The 7200-nt window shown below is 41.4% G+C and overlaps 1 long non-coding RNA gene across 2 annotated transcripts in view; it reads left to right on the top strand.

Moving 5' to 3' along the window:
• The first annotated feature begins 303 nt into the window (after positions 1–303).
• LOC123576119 overlaps positions 304–7200 on the top strand; it is a 62113-nt gene continuing 55216 nt past the window's right edge. For both annotated transcript variants that reach the window (XR_006701176.1, XR_006701175.1), the window contains exon 1: positions 304–408. This is a non-coding gene — a long non-coding RNA (uncharacterized LOC123576119). The remainder of the gene's footprint in view (positions 409–7200) is intronic.

The raw sequence follows: 7200 nt of genomic DNA, 5'->3' as shown, positions 1-7200 counted from the left end.
AATGCCTTTATTATGTTATCCTCTGCACTTTTCTGATTTTGGAATTTTTCACGTAATTCTCTAGTAGATTACAGCCAAGTTTTCTATGTTAGCAATAGATAAAGCTATTTCTTACTGAAAAAAAGCCCATAAAAATCAACCTCCTACTCCTTTGATTTATTCAATTACAGTGGGGCTTTTGCCTTTGCTTATAAAAAAACAAAAGCCATCTGTGTTGCTGTGAAGAAGAAAATCAGATAAACCTCAAAGGTCATGATTGACGTTCTCTAAGGTTTCTTTGTTCTTAACTCTGTTCAGGGATCTGAACTGATGCCTTTCTGGGGGAAGAGCCTATTTTCCATCTGGGAAAGTGCCTCTTTGTGTGGTGTGAGGAAACAGCAGTCCATAGTACCTCAGGCAGCTTGTGAGGTAAGGTGCCCCAGCTTCACGGCATGTAACTCCTGATGCTTTCTCTTTTAATGTATTTGATTCCATTCGAGGCCACTGGCCTCATATAAAGCTGCCTCTGAGCCAGTGTCAGAGAGATTCATCTCCCCATGATCTTCTTTCTCCTGACACACCATCTGTCTCTCTCCTTAGAGAGACACAGAGGAGAAACAGAGGTGGAATTTAATCACCGAGGTCTCTAGGCTACTGAACTCCCGACTTCTAAGCCCTAGCTCAGCTCTTGAATCCCTCTGCTGTGGAAAGGAAGAAAAGAATCATTTTTACACTTAACTAAAACCATACTTTTTAAAGACGATCGATTCTTCTTTCCATCCTTGTCATCATCAAATTAAACCAAAATGATGCCGTTGATGATACTTTCAGCAAACACAAGAGTGCTAGACTCCTTCCTGTCTCCAGACTGCCCAGCTTTGTTTACGTGACTTGGGTTCCTGCCCTTGACAGGAATCGGCCTGAGGGGGTAGAATAAGGTAGAAGCCTTAGCACAGTGCCTGACTCAGAGTAGGTGTTCAGTATATGGCCTCTAGCCTAGCCCCATTCAAATCCTCTTTGATTAGGAGGAAACCACAAAAGGCAAGATAGAGGATTTGTTCCAGGGTCACTGAGGGATTTTGGAGGAGGAGAGTAGACTTTGAATTGTCTCCATGGTAGTTATAGAAGGATCCGGGTAATTTTGCCCTTAGATCAAAGAGAGAAGAAATCCTGCCTTGAGCCTTAGAGTAGGCATAGGCAAAGCTTTTTTTGTAAAGGGCAAAATAGTAAATATTTTGGGGTTTGTGGGCCACGTAGAGTCTCTATCACATACTCTTTCTTTGTAATTTTTACAAGTTTTTAAAACCACGAAACTATTCTTAAAGCCATACAAAAACAAGTTGTGGGCTGTATTTGACCCACAGGCCATAGTTCACTCATCCTGGCCACCAACCTGTGTGAGATTCTCTAGGGCCAGGGAGGGGTCAGAGGATGTTGTCTAAGGGGAGAGAGGTGAGGGCACAGCTTGGTGTGATGGCCGATGTCCACATAAATGTTTGTGAAGCTGTGTGTGGTTAAAGGTCCACACTGCATGGGAAGAGATGAGGCAGGCTGTGGAGGAGGGTCTTGCAGCCAGTTCTCCACATGCTATCTTGCTCTGATGTAGAACTCCAGAGTATCTGAGAATTTTAAATTTAAAACTAGACTTCATGTGGGGTACCTGGGTGGCTCAGTCAGTTAAGCATCTGACTTTGGCTCAGGTCATGATCTCATGGTTCATGAGTTGGAGCACCACATGGGGCTCTGTGCTAACAACTCAGAGCCTAGAGCCTGCTTCAGATTCTGTGTCTCCTTTTTCTCTGCCCCTGCCTACTTATGTGCTCTCTTCCCCCCCCCTTCTCTCTCTCAAAAATAAATAAACTTAAAAAAAAACAAAACTAGACCTCATGTAAGGTGGATACATTTGTCAACAATATAGATTCCCATTTTGCTGAATAGTCTGTGAGCCTAAATTGGGAACTTCTAACAAATTTAGACCTAGGGTACATGGGCCGCTATTTACATTCTTACTCAAGGCCTCACAAATGTGGAGAGCAAATCTGTCCTAGAATACCCAGTGCTCTCTCTTTGAAAACACAAAAACAAACACAAAACAAAACAGAAAACCACCAGTTCCTAAGTATGTCCCTAATAAACCTGTTACTGATAGGCAGTCCCAGCAGATTTTCCTTTGCATAAGTCACATCCAACCAGAAAGGCTAAGAACTGAGCCAGCATCCAGGCTTTACACCTCTGTCTCACAAGTCCCACCTTGATACAGACAATCTACAGAGTCAGCACTGCCCGATCCCCTAGCTCAGTGCACAAACTCAAATGCCTGCGAGGGTCTGGGTAATTAAATGAAAGAGGCAGATCAGGTGCCAGAAAAGAGTACACACTAAAAGAAGGAAAGGCCTTTCTAGACAGGACAGCCACCACTCACCTCTGGGGTGACCGCTGTCATGGAAGAATGCTGACCCAGTGTTGCCACAGTTCTAATTAAAAACAAAAGGGTGGGGGGCAGGAAATCTGAGTTTCCATATAAAATCTCAGACTTTTAAACATTTGGGAACTAATTTAAAATCTTTAAAAAAAATCCATGTTGGTCAAGAAAACGTGTCTGTGGGGCTGCATTTAGTCCATGGAAGGACAGTTTGCCACTTGTGCCCTAATTCTTTCTAACTGAATATGAGGTGTCCTCAGAGTGGAAGCCCCTTTCCTGTTTGTATTTATCCAGAGTGTAACCTCCACGTACATGCTCTGGGCACTATGGAAATAATGCAAAGAGCACGTGATCGTGAGTCAGGAGACCTGGCCTCTGCGTCCTGAATTGCCTTCCCTATTCTGTGAGATTTGGAGCAAGCTGATTATCATAGTCCTTTGTTCCCTCAGCTGGGACAATTAGCTAGATAATATTTTAGTTCCCTTCCAACTTGCATATTTTAGGTTTTTTAACATTGTAATCAGAGATGTGACCTAAGTAAACTTGGTATAACATTGTATCACCACAAGTTATTATAAACCTGTAATCTGTTTCTATTTTTTCAGATCTACACATGGCAAGAGGAATTTATTAAAAATGTGAGTTTTCAAGGCATTTGCAACACAATATTATTTTTATCAAGTGTCAATAGGAAATACTACCTTTATGTTCTCATTTCACACATATGAAATATCCTTTAATATAAGCAGTCTTTAATGCCCAGAAAACATTATCATTATCCTATTTTTTTTTTCTGTCTGATGAGGAAAATGCCCTAAGGATACACAACAGGTAAATTATGACAGTTCATATTTTGTTTCTTGTATTTTGTCCTTGAAAGTAACCCATGCACAACACCTCCTGATTTCTCTGCTTCTAGAATAAATTGTTGAGTTTCAAGTGATCCTGCAAGTGTAATGGGGTTGATTATATTTACGAAAATGTGGTAATGCCTCACAGGGGATGCTGCCGCACTTTTCCCAACAAAGGAGGAGGCACAAGGTACATTTTTAAAATTCTGAGCTAAGTGCCAGGAGATGCCAGAGAACAGCTTGTGAGGTAAGAGATTTTAGCAGACACACACGAGGCCAGTTTCTATCAGTTATGAGTGATGTCACGAGCTAGTTTTTTTCCAAGGAATATTTTTCTAAAAGCAAGTTATTGAGATATAATTTATACCTCATAAAAGTATCCCATTTTTAAATGTACACTTTAATAAATTTTAGTATATTTACAGAGCTGTCTAACCATCACCAAAATCAAATTTTACAACATTTCCAGCAACCAAAAGAGAAACCTCATGCCCATTCACAGTTACTTCCCATTCCAGCTGCAGTCCTAGGCCAACCACAAATCTACTTTCTGTCTCTCTCTATATGCTTTTTCTTGACATGCTATATAAATGACATCATATATGTTCTTTTGTGTTTGGCTTCTTTCACTTAGCATAATATTTTTGAGGTTCAGCCATTTGAACTACTCTGTTCCTTTTTAATCCTGAATAGTGTTCGTGGATATAGTACCATGTGTTGTTCATCCACTCTTCAGTCAAGGGACATTTGGGTTGTTTCCACTTGTTGGCTCTTGAGAATCATGTTGTCAACGTACATGTCCAAATCTTTGTGTGAGAGAAGTCATTCTTGACTTGATAAAAACCTAAGGTTTGCAGCCACACTGCCTTTTTTGGCCATGATGTAATAAATTTGAGGGAAATCAACAGACATCCATGTAACATCGCTCTCACCCAGTTGCATCCTGTTTTGCAAAACTGAATTCCCAGAAATCACACAGGGAATTTAGAGGAGACTTGCGGGTGGTCATGGGAGTTTGCCGGGCACATGAACATCGTTTGTCAAGTGTGTTGTAGAAGGAAAAGGCTCTAGTCTATCACTAACTCTGCTACACCCGTTTCTTTCTTTTTCTTTCTTTCTTTCTTTCTTTCTTTCTTCTTTCTTTCTTTCTTTCTTTCTTTCTTCTCTTTCTTTCTTTCTTTCTTCTCTTTCTTTATTTCTATATGAAATTTATTGTCAAATTGGTTTCCATACAACACCCAGTGCTTATCCCAACAGGTGTCCTCCTCAATACCCATCACCCATCCTCCCCTCCCTCCCACTCCTCATCAGCCCGCAGATTGTTCTTAGTTTTCAAGAGTCTCTTATGGTTTGGCTCCCTCCCTCTCTAACTTTTTTTTTCTCCTTCCCCTCCCCCATGGTCTTCTGTTAAGTTTCTCAGGATCCACATAAGAGTGAAGACATATGGTATCTGTCTTTCTCTGCATGACATATTTCACTTAGCATAACACTCTCCATTTCCATCCACATTGCTAAAAAAGGCCATGTTTCATTCTTTCTCATTGCCAAGTAGTATTCCATTGTGTATATAAACCACAATTTCTTTATCCTTTCATCAGTTAATTGACATTTAGGCTCTTTCCATAATTTGGCTATTGTTGAAGGTGCTGCTATAAATATTGGGGTATACAAGTGCCCCTATGCATCATCAGCACTCCTGTATCTCTTGGGTAAATTCCTAGCAGTGCTACTGCTGGGTCATAGGGTAGATCTATTTTTAATTTTTTGAGGAACCTCCACACTGCTTTCCAGAGCGGCTGCACCAGTTTGCACTCCCACCAACAGTGCAAGAGGGTTTCCATTTCTCCACATCCTCTCCAGCATCTATAGTATCCTGATTTGTTCATTTTAGCCACTCTGACTGGTGTGAGGCATTATCTGAGTGTGGTTTTGATTTGTATTTCCCTGATAAGGAGTGACATTGAACATTTTTTCATGTGCCTGTGGGCATCTGGATGTCTTCTTTAGAAAAGTGTCTATTCGTGTCTTCTGCCCATTTCTCACTGGATTATTTGTTTTTCGGGTGTGGAGTTTGGTGAGTTCTTTATAGATTTTGGACACTAGCCCTTTATCCGATATGTCATTTGCAAATATCTTTTCCCATTCCATCAGTTGCCTTTTAGTTTTGTTGATTGCTTCCTTTGCAGTGCAGAAGCTTTTTATCTTCATGAGGTCCCAATAGTTCATTTTTGCTTTTAATTCCCTTGTCTTTGGAGATGTGTCAAGTAAGAAATAGCTGCAGCTGAGGTCGGAGAGGTTTTTTTCCTGCTTTCTCCTCTAGGGTTTTGATGGTTTCCTGTCTCACATTCAGATCCTTCATCCATTTTGAGTTTATCTTTGTGAATGGTATAAGAAAGTGGTCTAGGGGCGCCTGGGTGGCGCAGTCGGTTAAGCGTCTGACTTCAGCCAGGTCACGATCTCGCGGTCTGTGAGTTCGAGCCCCGCGTTGGGCTCTGGGCTGATGGCTCAGAGCCTGGAGCCTGTTTCCGATTCTGTGTCTCCCTCTCTCTCTGCCCCTCCCCCGTTCATGCTCTGTCTCTCTCTGTCCCAAAAATAAATAAACGTTGAAAAAAATTTTTTTTAAAAAATAAAAATAAAAAAAAAATAAAAAAAAAAAAAAAAAAGAAAGTGGTCTAGTTTCATTCTTCTGCATGTTGCTGTCCAGTTCTCCCAGCACCATTTGTTAATGAGACTGTCTTTTTTCCACTGGATATTCTTCCCTGCTTTGTCAAAGATTAGTTGGCCATGCATTTGTGCTGCACCCATTTCTGCAGGGTTTGTTTCTGAAGGGACAAGGGGATGTTTCAGTGGACCCTACAAGGGAAAGGCCTTGGGCCCCCAAGTTTCTTTGTTTCATTCAAAGCCAGCTCTTTCTACTACCTGTATTTTCTCTTTCTGTATGCTCAAGGGAGCTAGCATTCTGGTCTCTTCTTTCCACAGATAATACCTAGAGATTCCTCTGTCAACCTTCCAGGCCCACCCACGCCCAGAGACAGTGGTGGAACAGTACCAGCTTTACTCCCTCTACTCATAACTTAAGGGCTTTATTACTAACCCCTAGGAGTGAACAGAATGAAAACAAAGCATCATGGGGCAGTGGCAAAACTTCCTCAGACCTCAGAGTTATTCCCTGATCTACAGTGAAATAGAGGGAATCCACTTCCTGTGCTATTTTGAAGTATCCTTGGAGGCTCAGGCAATCAGTCTTTCCTGAGGTGGTGTCTGGCCAGTGTCCTCATTCTTACTCCCTTTTCCTGGAAGTGGAATATCCCCCTCTCCTCCCATTGTTCTTTCAGCCTTTTACTTCCTAATAATTCTTCTCTTTGAGCACTTAAGACTGAAGAAGATAGAAGTAAGGCAGATGTGGGAATCAGTCTGAGACTTCTCACCTCGAATGGATTTTTAGGATCCTAAACCCACTCCTCTGGCTTTATTGTTCCCTCTGCCCATCTCTGCTACCTCTCTGGTGAAATGTAGGAAAAATCAAATAAGGTCATTCTCTGACTGCAATACAAACATCTTTGCCCATCTGGTTAGCAGCCTATATTGTGAATGTTGCTCGAGGTTACAGTGATTTTTTTTTTTACAGTGATTTGAAAAGCTCAGACTGTCCCCTCCAAAGTCCTTTATTAGGAAGGCTTTGAGCAAATACTGAGTACAGCCCTGATGATATGCGGTGTCTGGGGTCACTGCCCGTTGTTTCTACCCTGTGCTCCAAGTCATTCTAGGCACAACACACAAATCAGAGATTTCTCTTTGCCTTGAAGAACATCAACCTGCAAACTTTCCAGATATTAATGGTCATAGTGACATCTTTAATAGGGCAGAGAAGCCAGTTAACTAAGTATATTTGACATGGCAGATTGGATTTCTTTTAAATCTAAACCCAGACCTTAGGAAGAAATTTTA

Source organism: Leopardus geoffroyi, chromosome C2, assembly GCF_018350155.1.
Source record: "Leopardus geoffroyi isolate Oge1 chromosome C2, O.geoffroyi_Oge1_pat1.0, whole genome shotgun sequence".
Classification (NCBI taxonomy): domain Eukaryota; kingdom Metazoa; phylum Chordata; class Mammalia; order Carnivora; family Felidae; genus Leopardus; species Leopardus geoffroyi.
This window is presented reverse-complemented; position numbering and strand designations above follow the sequence as displayed.